We start from the raw sequence: 10,953 nt of genomic DNA on the forward strand, positions 1-10,953 counted from the left end.
GCTGCTCGACTGCGCATGCTCCCCGCCTTTGCCGCGCGCACCCGCCAATAAAACCCCATTTCATTGGCCGACGAAGCCGCGGGTCGCGCTGTATTGTGGGAGCTGTAGTCCTGTGGCCGAAATGGGGCCTGGGACTACAACTCCCAGGGTGCCGTTCGCCATCTAGTGGCTCTGTAGCCACATTGCACGTGGTGACACTCTGATTTCAATGGGTCTTTTTTTCCCTTATTACAGTATTGAAAGAGAAAGACAGACTTTTTTTTTGTAAAGTAAGACTTGCATTTATATAGCGTCTTTTACTACCACCGGACGTCTCAAAGCGCTTTACAGCCAATGAAGTACTTTTTGAAGTGTAGTCACTGTTGTAATGTAGGAAATGCGGCAGCCAATTTACGCACAGCAAGCTCCCTCAAACAGCAATGTGATAATGACCAAATAATCTGTTTTTAGTGATGTTGATTGAGGGATAAACATTGGCCCCAGGACACCGGGAATAACTCCCCTGCTCTTCATCGAAATAGTGGCCGTGGGATCTTTTACATCCACCTGAGAGAGCAGACGGGGCCTCTATTTAACGTCTCATCCGAAAGATGGCACCTCCGACAGTGCAGCGCTCCCTCAGTACTGCACTGGAGTGTTAGCCTAGATTTTTGTGCTCAAGTCTCTGGAGTGGCACTTGAACCCACCAAGCTGCAGTATGACATGATCTCTGTCTGTTACCCTTTAGTTCCTGGTTTAAATTAGATGTCGATATTCACATCCTTCACCTGAATAATGGTGGATTGCTTTGTCCACATGCATACTGACCACAAAGCACCTGCCTAGAAAAAAAATAGTAATTAAAACAGAAAATGCTGGAAACACTCAGCAGGTCAGGCAGCATCTGTGGAGAAAGAAACGGAGTTAACGTTTCAGGTCGATAACCTTTCGCCAGAACTAGAAAAAAGTTAGAGATGTAACAGGTTTTAAACAAGTACAACAGGGAGAGGAGGAAAGAACAAAAGGGAAAGTCTGTGATAGGATGGAAGGCTGGAGTGATTGGTAAAAGAGATGATGGTGTAAGGAAATAGGGAGTGGTAATGGGACACGTGAAGAAACAAAAGACGGCTCCAGAGGAAGTGTAAATGGCAACAACAGAACCATTACCAGCACCTGCTGTCTGAAAAAATGAGAGCAGTGGTTATGATACGAAATTGTTGAACTCTGTGTTGAGTCTGGAAGGCTGTAAAGTGCCTGATCGAAAGATGAGGTGCTGTTCCTCGAGCTTCCGTTGAGCTTCATTGCAACAGTGTAAGAGGCCAAGGACAGAGAGGTCAGAGTGGGAGGGGGGCGGATAATTAAAATGGCAAGCGACCGGAAACCCAGGCTCATGCTTGCAGAGTGAACGGAGGTGTTCAGCAAACTGATCGCCCAATCTGCATTTGGGCGCCTCAATGTACAGGAGACCGCATCGTGAGCAGCGAATACAGTATACTAAATCGAAAGAAGGAGTGTCTGGGGCACTAGACGGTAGGAAGGGAGGAGGTGAAAGGGCAGGTGCTGCATCTTCTGTGCTTAAAAGGGAAGATGCCGTGGCAGGGGAGCGGATGTTGGGGGTGATTGAAGAGGGGACCAGGGTGTCATGGAGGGAATGGTCCCTTTGGAATACTGAAAGAACTGGGGAGGGGATGATGTGTTTGGTGCTGGCATTGTGCTGGAGGTGGCGGAAATGGCCGAGGATGATCTGCTGAATGTGGAGGCTGGTGGGGTGGAAGGTGAGGACAAGGGGAATCCTATTGAGGTTCTAGGAGGGAGGGGAAGGGGTGAGGGCAGAAGTGTGGGAAGTGGGACGGACACGGTTGAGGGCCCTGTTAACCATGGTGGAGGGCAATCCTTGGTTGAGGAAAAAGAAAGACATATTGGAAGCACTGGTGTGGAAGGTGGCATCGTCAGATGGAGACCGAGAAAATGGGAGAATGGAATGGAGTTCTTACAGGAAGCTGGGTGGGAGGAAGTGTAATCAAGGTAGCTGTGGGAGTCAGTAGATATTAGATGACAGCCTATCCTCAGAATTGTAGAATTGTCAAGGATGGACCACATGAAGGTGAGGGAGGGGTGGAAATTGGAAGCAAAGTTGATGAAATTTTACAGTTTAGGGTGAGAGCAGGAAACGACACCTATACTGTCATCGATGTACCGGAAAAAGAGATGAGGGAGGGAACCTGTGTAGGACTGGAACAAAGAGTGTTCCACATATCCCATGAAAAGGCAGGCATAACTAGGACCCATATGGGTTCCCATAACAACACCTTTATTTGGAGGAAGAGAGTGGAGTCAAAGAAGAAGTTGGTCAATGTAAGAACAAGTTCAGCTGGGCAGAGGAGCGTGGTGGATGGGGAATGGTTGGGCCTCCTTCGAGGAAGAAAAGAGGGGTCCTCAGGCCGTCCTGGTGGGGGATGGAGATGTAGAGGGCTTGGACGACCATGGTGAAAAGGAGATGGTTAGGGCCAGGAAACTGGAAACTTAAAAGTGGCAGAGGGTGGTGGAAGAGTCATGGATATAGTTGGAATAGACTGGACTAGGGGAGAAAAAAATAGAGTCGAGATAGGAAGAAATAAGTCCTGTGAAGCAAGAACTGGCTGAAATGATCAGTCTACCAGGGCAGTCCTGTTTGTGGATCATGGGAAGGAGGGAGAAGAAGGCTGTGCGGGGTTGGGGGACTATGAGGTTGGAAGCTGTGGGGGGAAGATTTCCAGAGGAGATGAGGTCAGTGACGGTCTGGGAAACGATGGCTTGATGTTCTGCGGTGGGGTCGTGGTCCAGGGAAAGTAAAAAGTGGTGCCTGCTCTTTGGGTTCCTGGCTACATTGAAGACTCTGATTGTGACAAAAGTGCCCCTGAAACATTAACTCTGTTTCTCTCTCCACAGATGCTGCCTGGCCTGCTGAGTATTTCCAGCATTTTCTATTTTTATTTCAGATTTCCAGCATCCGCAGTGTTGTGTTTTTATTGAAGTCTCTGAGCTACTTCCTGCACTAGTATCACTGGCAAGGACTTTAGGATTTTTCTTTCTCTTGTCCATTTTCTGTGTAGTCCCAGTGGCTTAAGGGATGAGGCATTGGCTTTTGGAGCCAGTAATTGTAGGTTAAATAACCTTAATTCTGTGAAAACCAGCTCTTTCTCCTCATTGATGAGATATGCAGAGATGAAGTAGCTCCTGTCCATCTGTCCGGCAGGCATGCTGTCTTGCAAGTCATGGAAAGTTACAGTAAATGCAAACAACGTCAGCTGTGGCTCAGTGGGTAGCACCCTTGCCTTCATAGGCCAAAGGTTGTGGGTTCATGTCCCACTCCATGAAACTTGAGCATAAAATCTAGGCTGACGCTCCAGTGCAGTACTGAGGGAGTGCTGCACTGTTGGAGGTGCTGCCTTTTGGATGAGATGTTAAACCGAGGCCCCGTCTGTCCTCTCAGGTAAAAGATCCTATGGCACTATTTCGAAGAAGAGCAGCAGAGTTATCCCTGATGTCCTAGCCAATACTTATCCCTCAATCAACATCACAAAAGAAAACAGATTATCTGGTCATTATCACATTGCTGTTTGTGGGAGCTTGCTGTGTGCAAATTGACTGCCGCGTTTCCTACATTACAACAGTGACTACACTTCTAGAAGCACTTAATTGGCTGCAAAGTTCTTTGGGACGTCTGGTGTTCATGAAAGGCGCTATATAAATGCAAGTCTTTTTTTCTAAGAAAACCTCTGCAAGCAGCTTGCTTTTAGGGTAACCCTACTGTGGCGTAGCTGGCTAAAGCACCAATAATACAGGAGATCCTGGGCTCAAATCACATTGGAAAATAGGAACAGGAGTAGGCCATTGAGCCCCTCGAGCCTGCTCTGTCATTCAATGCAGATTATGGCTGATCTGCAACCTAACACCATATACCCGCCTTTGGCCCATATCCCTTAATACCTTTAGTTAACAGAAAGCCATCAATCTCCAATTTAAAATGAACAATTTATCGAGCATCAATTGCCGTTTGCGGAAGAGAGTTCCAAACTTCTACCACCCTTTGTGCGTAGAAGTGTTTCCTAATTTCACTCCAGAAAGGTCTGGCTCTAATTTTTAGACTATGCCCCCTAGTGCTAGAATCCCCAACCAGCGGACATAGTCTCTCTCGATCTACCCTATCTGTTCTCCTTAATATCTTGTAAACTTCGATCAGATCACCTCTTAACCTTTTAAATTCTAGGGAATACAACTCTAGTTTGTGTAATCTCTCCTCGTAACTTAACCCTCGACCATCGGTGCCTATCAATTGAAGTGACCTCGTGGGGTGACTCGTGCTCCTGAACTAGTTTTTAGTGCTCGCTTTGGCAACACATATACTAAAATTGGAATGATACATAGAAGATTAGCGTAGCCCCTGCTCAAGAATGACATGCATATTCGGGAAGCATTCCATATTTTTGCCTACAGCGATACTACTCTGGAAATGCCTGATCTCAGAAGCTATGCCGGGTCAGGCTTGGTTAGTACTTGGATGGCAGACCACCTGGGAGCACCAGGAGCAGTAGACAGCTGTGGTAGTGTAGCTCAGCGGTCAGAGCATCTGACTGCGACTCAGAGAAACTTCTGATTCCAAATCCAGGTGTTCCTCTAACCTGTCAGACAAGGTAGTCGAGAGGTTATAGATGATGGACTGCTAATCAATTGGGCTCTGCATGTGGGAGTTTGCATCCCATCTTTGTTGTTAATATCAAGTCTGATAGCCTAGTGATTATGGTACAGGATGAGCAACTATCAGATTGTGAATTCAAATCCTACTATGGCAAGTTGTGAAATTAAAGCCAGTAAATTTGGTACCATAAAAACTGCACTGGCGACTTAAAACTCATTTTATATAATGCACTAGCAAAACTGTCAGTGTTCAGAAAACATCAGATTTATGATGAAAATAATATTGAAACATATCCTTATGGAGTGGTATTTAACTTTCAGAGTGACATTCATGAAAATGTTACATTTTTAAAATCAAAACTATCAAATCTGTGACATGGTTTGCAGGGAATCAAAGGATACAGTTTCAATGTACCTATATATAATTAGGGCCACTGATTAAAGTGATTGAATAATTTAAGTTGTGGAGAGAGGAAGAGGAGTTCAAGGGAGGGCGGAGGGAAGTAATGAGGCGGACCATGGATTAACGGGCTCTATTTTACTAGGCCTGAGGCCTTAATGGCATCTACCTTGGAGGTGGAGCTGGGAGAACTTGTTGGAAGATAAGGTTAAATGTGACTGGCAGATTGTGATGGAAATAACATGGTAGAAAGGTGTTACAGGAAGTAAGTGCAGCATCGACCTGACAAGCAGCAGTCCCACCTCCAACGTGCCCCCATTCACAAAATCGCCCCTATTGTGTTCAACAGGTCTATTGTAATTGTACAGTTACAGCCATGTGCTTTTGGATTTCATGGTCCAGTTTTTGAATCATTTAACTGGAAGTTTATAAAATGTGAACACAACAGTAGAACAACTTAAATTTCTGTTAGGCTCATTCCATACAGAGAGATGTCTGAAGGTGTAGTGTATGTAACTGTTCTACCTTTAAGAGAACTATTGTATGTAACCGTTCACCTTTAAGAGAACTATTTTAGGTGTGGCACTACTTTATCTTGGCTGCTGTATACTGTAATACCGACGGTGACCACACCGGTATATAAGTGCTGTGTCAGGATTTATTGGGCAGATTCGCCCTGACCTTCGAGTAGTAAAGTCCTGTTAAAGTTACTCTTGTAGTCTGTGTATTAATTCGCCATAATACCTACAGACTTTACAGAAGGCACTTTTAGGGCCGTGGATATCAAGTGGGGTATATACAGCATCAGGGGGTAAAATGAAAGAGAAAAAGAATCAGGAGGAAAATCAGCCAAACTATTTTTGAAGGGTCCATAAACAGTGCAAGACCAGCAAAGCCTTTCTCTGTTTAGACAAAACGAACTTACCAGAGCGATAAAACACATCAAGAAACGTCCAGAAGTTAACCAGCAGCCTGAAATGAGAAAACAGCAGCTAACTTGTAAATACTGCATGGTCCTTTTAAATATCGCTGGTGAGGGGGCCTTCCGGCTGGATAGCGCCACATTGCGCTGTGCGAGTTCAGCACATGGAGAATAAAGCGCTGGGTTGTTCGAAAATGGAAAACTAGTCATTGCAAGAAGCGCATGTCCCTAATTTGAATAAATTATTTCCCCCTTTAAATAATCACGACGTGCGCTCCTGACACCAGCGCAACTAGATTCACCAATATGGTGGGCAGCGCACATCCGGACGGAATTGTGCGCGCGCTTCCTGCCTGCCATATTGGCCCAGAAATTCAGGTCGGAGGCTTCCCGCGGGTGCAAGCCCCCGACCTGCACTTACATAGCGTGCCTGCCGTTGTGCTGTGGGCCCGCGTGGGATTCCGATCCTGGGCCTCCTCCAGCTGCCGGCGCGCAGAGCTCGCGTTTCCCAGGGGCGCAGTTAGTTCGAAGCATCCCCTGGGATCACGTGGGCCATGGGGAGCCAATCATAGCAGGGAATCTCTATTCATAGATTTGACAGGAAGACCTGTCAAATCTATGAATAGAGATCAGCCCCAAAACCTAACTAAAACTTCAAATACATTTTTAAAAAAAAGCATTTTTAAAATAACTATAAATTACATAAAATAACTATTTTAAACAATAATTTAAATTTTTGAAAAAATTAATTACAGTTTTTAACGGGACTAAAAATAAACTTACCTTTCTTTAAAGTATTTAAAAATAATAAACCTGTGGAAAAAATGTTTTAATTTTACTTAATTCACCACTTACCTTGTTAAAAGCAGGCCTTGCGACTGCTTTTTAGAAGCATAGCTCCTGGAGACTTACCCTCCCGGAGAAACTTGTAAAAAAAAACGGAAGTTCCAGGCAAACGGGCTGCCTCTCCGGCGCACACGTTCGACCTGTGAACCCCTTCCTTTAAGGGAACGGATGTTCCGGTTTCCAGCGCATGCGCAGTGCATGCACGAAACCGGCACATTCGTTGGCCCTACGCGTGAGTACCCAGCGCGTACTCACCCGTGGGGACCCGAATTTCTGGCCCTGACAGTTACTACTATTGAGAGAGCCGACTAACTCGCTCCTTCTCTGTGGTGACATGTTCCTTACAAATATTATCAGTTGTGGTTAGGTTCTAGAAGATTTATTTGAGCCTTGAATTACTTTAATTGAAAAAAAAATAGGGTTAATTCTTACCTACAAAATGGTAAATAGCGAGCAATTATTCTGTCTAGCCAATGAACTGGCAAAGGGGGATTACATTTAGGATTAGCGGAAGCATAAAGTATAGACAAAGAGCTTCATGAAAAATAAATATTACAATATGGATTTTTCTTTTTATTGCTTTAAACTTGTGCGTTTAAATAGATTGTTAGACTATCATTAAGTCTTAATTTGTAGCCAGTTAACTTGTGCAATTTGAACTGTACACTTTATATAATGTGTAATGTGGACAAAACAATGTATTCATTTAACAGGTGTTAATGGCTGCTAGCATCTAACCAGAACAAGTGAATACAGCGGATGTATTTGGAAAGTAATTTAGCATTTTTAACATTTCTTTTCACTGCCAGAAATATTCAGTTATCCGGTCTTTGTTGCAGTGGACCTCTTGTTCTGCTGAAATTCCAAGGTGCTGCATTATGGAGAAGGATGGCCTGGGTTCAGGCCACTTTTTTGCTGGGCAGTGAATTGTTGATGTTAACAGTGCCACCATTCAAAGGTGCCGAGAGGAAGCCAGGTGCTTCTTGTTCAGGAGAGAGGGTAAACCGGTGTGTGCCGCTCACTCAGGGCTGCACTTGTCCACTTCCTGGTGACCAGCTGTAGATAACATTGGTGGAGCCACGAGAATGGATGTCTGACCTTTTCATACGGCTGGGCAAAGTTTGTGGCATGGGAGACTTTAGGATGAAAAGAGAGAGGAAAACCAGGAAAATCATTTACAAAATTAAAATAAATACTTTTAGGACACTACTGTTTTAACACACACATACAACGGTTCATTGGTCTCTCTGATAGCATCTTCATGTTCTGGTATTAATAATTCACAGTTAAAAACATGCCAATGTTATCCTATACCTTCTATTAGCCTGTCATGTAAAACTTATCTCTTAATCTCTCCTGCTTTCCATCCTATCACAGACCTTCCCTTTGTTCTTTCCTCCCCTCCCCCCTCTCCCTGCCCCTACACTTGCTTAAAAACCTGTTACATCTCCAACTTTTTCCAGTTCTGATGAAGGGTCATTGACCTGAAACGTTTTCCTGGAGCCGTCAGGCGGGGTTTCATGCATGTGGGGGGGGGGGGGGGAAATCCTGAATTTGGGGGTCCCGACACCATCCTGCCCAAAACCCCGCCCCACGCAAGTTTCAGGGGCGGCGGGTACCCGCCCTGCACTGGGACCCACCGACCCCAGGCGGGAAGGGATTAGTGCCAATTAACTGCCTGTTAACAGGTAGTTAACAGGCAGTTTTTAGCCTAGTCCCTATTTTGAGGGGTTTCGTGTGGGTTTCCCGACGGCTCCAAACCACGCCAAGTTAGAGCAGGCGGGCTGTCAGGTTGAAGGAGTTGGAGGGGTCGCGATGTCGGCGCTCAGGTGAGTGATGGGTACATGAGTGCAAATGTAAGTGTGTTTGGTGTGTCTAAAGTGTGTAAAGAACTTTTACTTACCTGTACTTACCTTAACAGCCTTTCTTCCTCTAGGCTTCGGGAGCTCATCACTCAGCCGGCACTTAAAGCTGAACGGCTGCGATCTGTGAAAAGTGACAGCCTTCAGCTTTGAGTGCCGGTAAGAGTTCTAACTGAGTCTGTGCAGAAGGACTCATGTCAGAACTCAGACTGTCAGTGTTTCACAGCTTCAAACAGCTGTGAAACACTGATATTTCATCTGTCAAGGACTCTTGACAGATGAAATTGCAGTCTGTGACATCACCTGTTGCCGGGTGGCCCTTAATTGGCCTGCTGAGCCCGCGGGCGGGCTCAACAAGGTCAATCAAGGGGAAATCGCACGGATTAGCCGGGCATCGATGTAGGTGGGTCAAAAACCCAAAAGTTGAAGTCCCGCCTTCTTCCCGACAGGTTCGGGAAAATCGACCCCGTTAACTCTGTTTCTCTCTCCACAGATGCTGCCTGACCTGCTGAGCATTTCCAGCATTTTCTGTTTTTATTTCAGATTTCCAGCATCTGCAGAATTTTGCTTATGTAAAATTGAAGTCCTGTTGAAAGTAAGACTTGGAATTTTACTGATTTCGTCCCTCCTTTCCCAAAGTGATTGACCAATGCAGTGGTACGGTTCATAGACTTGAGGTGCCCTCACATCTGAGCCTAGACTTTATTAGTGGGCTATTCAATCATGAAGGACATCACAGCCTAACCTGAACCTATCCACAACCAATGTCCACATATACACTTCCCAGCAGGGCTGACTGGCAGATTTGTTTTCAGTCCCAGACCAGGGGTGCTGAGGCCAATTGTACAATCCCTATCATTCCAAGGTCTGCAATTTAAATAGCCAATTTACAAGTTCTTTAATACACTGAATGGTTAATGCTACATCAGTCAGTAATAAGCTGCATATTTTAAGACCTTTGATGTAGCTTTTGCACCATACTTCCTTTGTTTAGACATTTTATTTGTGTCTAGCTGAACCAATAGCTGGTGGAGGGTCAGATGCCAGTGGCAAATGCCTTCAATGTATTGGGGAAAATAATGTGAGGATCTCATCCATCAGTCACTCTCAAAGTCCGATGGAATTAAGCCACAAGAAGTCACGTGGTAAACAGTGGCATCGACAGTTGCTTCCGAAAAAGAAAAGATGGACTTATGAAAGGACTTGCTACAAGAAGAGGGTCTTGTTCAGGAAAATACAAAGGGGTTGGGCACTTGTGGCATAAGCTTCATGTTAGACACCCCCAGGGACCGTCTTTCTCTGATAACTGCCAAATATGTAGACCGCATTGAGAAGCTCTGAAATGCCGCACAACCATAAAAATCAACCTGCTGACCTGCCCACAATGGATTCATAACTGAGTGTGTTTGTCTCTTAAAACAGTTCCAGTGTTTTTATATGGTTAGAGTCTGAGTCATCTTCCATGGCATTTTCTTGCTCTTTTTGTCTGGGTAATAAAGCAGTTTAATTGACAATCCAAGAAAGCTGCAATAAATAACCACACATTTAAAATATGCCTAGTTTTGTGAAATGTGAGGTGGAACTTTGGCACTGTTCAACTTCTAATACATTTGCAGCGATTGTTTTGCAAAAGAGGGCTTCTGAAGATTTCCTTTGCAATAAAAGCAATGGACATCGTTAAATTACAATGTATAATTATCCCCCCAGTCGCTCTCTCTCCCCCCCCCAGTCACTCTCTCTCCCCCCCCCAGTCACGCTCTCTCCCCCCCAGTCGCTCTCTCTCCCCCCCCAGTCGCTCTCTCTCCCCCCCAGTCGCTCTCTCTCCCCCCCAGTCGCTCTCTCTCCCCCCCCAGTCGCTCTCTCTCCCCCCAGTCGCTCTCTCTCCCCCCAGTCGCTCTCTCTCCCCCCCAGTCGCTCTCTCTCCCCCCCAGTCGCTCTCTCTCCCCCCAGTCGCTCTCTCTCCCCCCAGTCGCTCTCTCTCCCCCCAGTCGCTCTCGCTTCCCCCCCCAGTCGCTCTCGCTTCCCCCCCAGTCGCTCTCGCTTCCCCCCCCAGTCGCTCTCGCTTCCCCCCAGTCGCTCTCGCTTCCCCCCCCAGTCGCTCTCGCTTCCCCCCCAGTCGCTCTCGCTTCCCCCCGCAGTCGCTCTCGCTTCCCCCCCCAGTCGCTCTCGCTTCCCCCCCCAGTCGCTCTCGCTTCCCCCCCCAGTCGCTCTCGCTTCCCCCCCCAGTCGCTCTCGCTTCCCCCCCCTGTCGCTCTCGCCTTTCCCCC

The 10,953-nt window shown here is 46.3% G+C and overlaps 1 non-coding gene across 1 annotated transcript; it reads left to right on the forward strand.

The window, feature by feature from the left end:
• The first annotated feature begins 4,340 nt into the window (after nt 1-4,340).
• On the forward strand, nt 4,341-4,447 carry LOC147101092 (U6 spliceosomal RNA). The gene has a single exon (XR_015073505.1). It is a non-coding gene; the product is annotated as a U6 spliceosomal RNA (small nuclear RNA).
• The last annotated feature ends 6,506 nt before the right edge of the window (nt 4,448-10,953 follow it).

The sequence above is a fragment of the Somniosus microcephalus genome, chromosome 24 (assembly GCF_052327205.1).
Source record: "Somniosus microcephalus isolate GS21.2 chromosome 24, FLI_Smic_1.0, whole genome shotgun sequence".
NCBI lineage: Eukaryota > Metazoa > Chordata > Chondrichthyes > Squaliformes > Somniosidae > Somniosus > Somniosus microcephalus.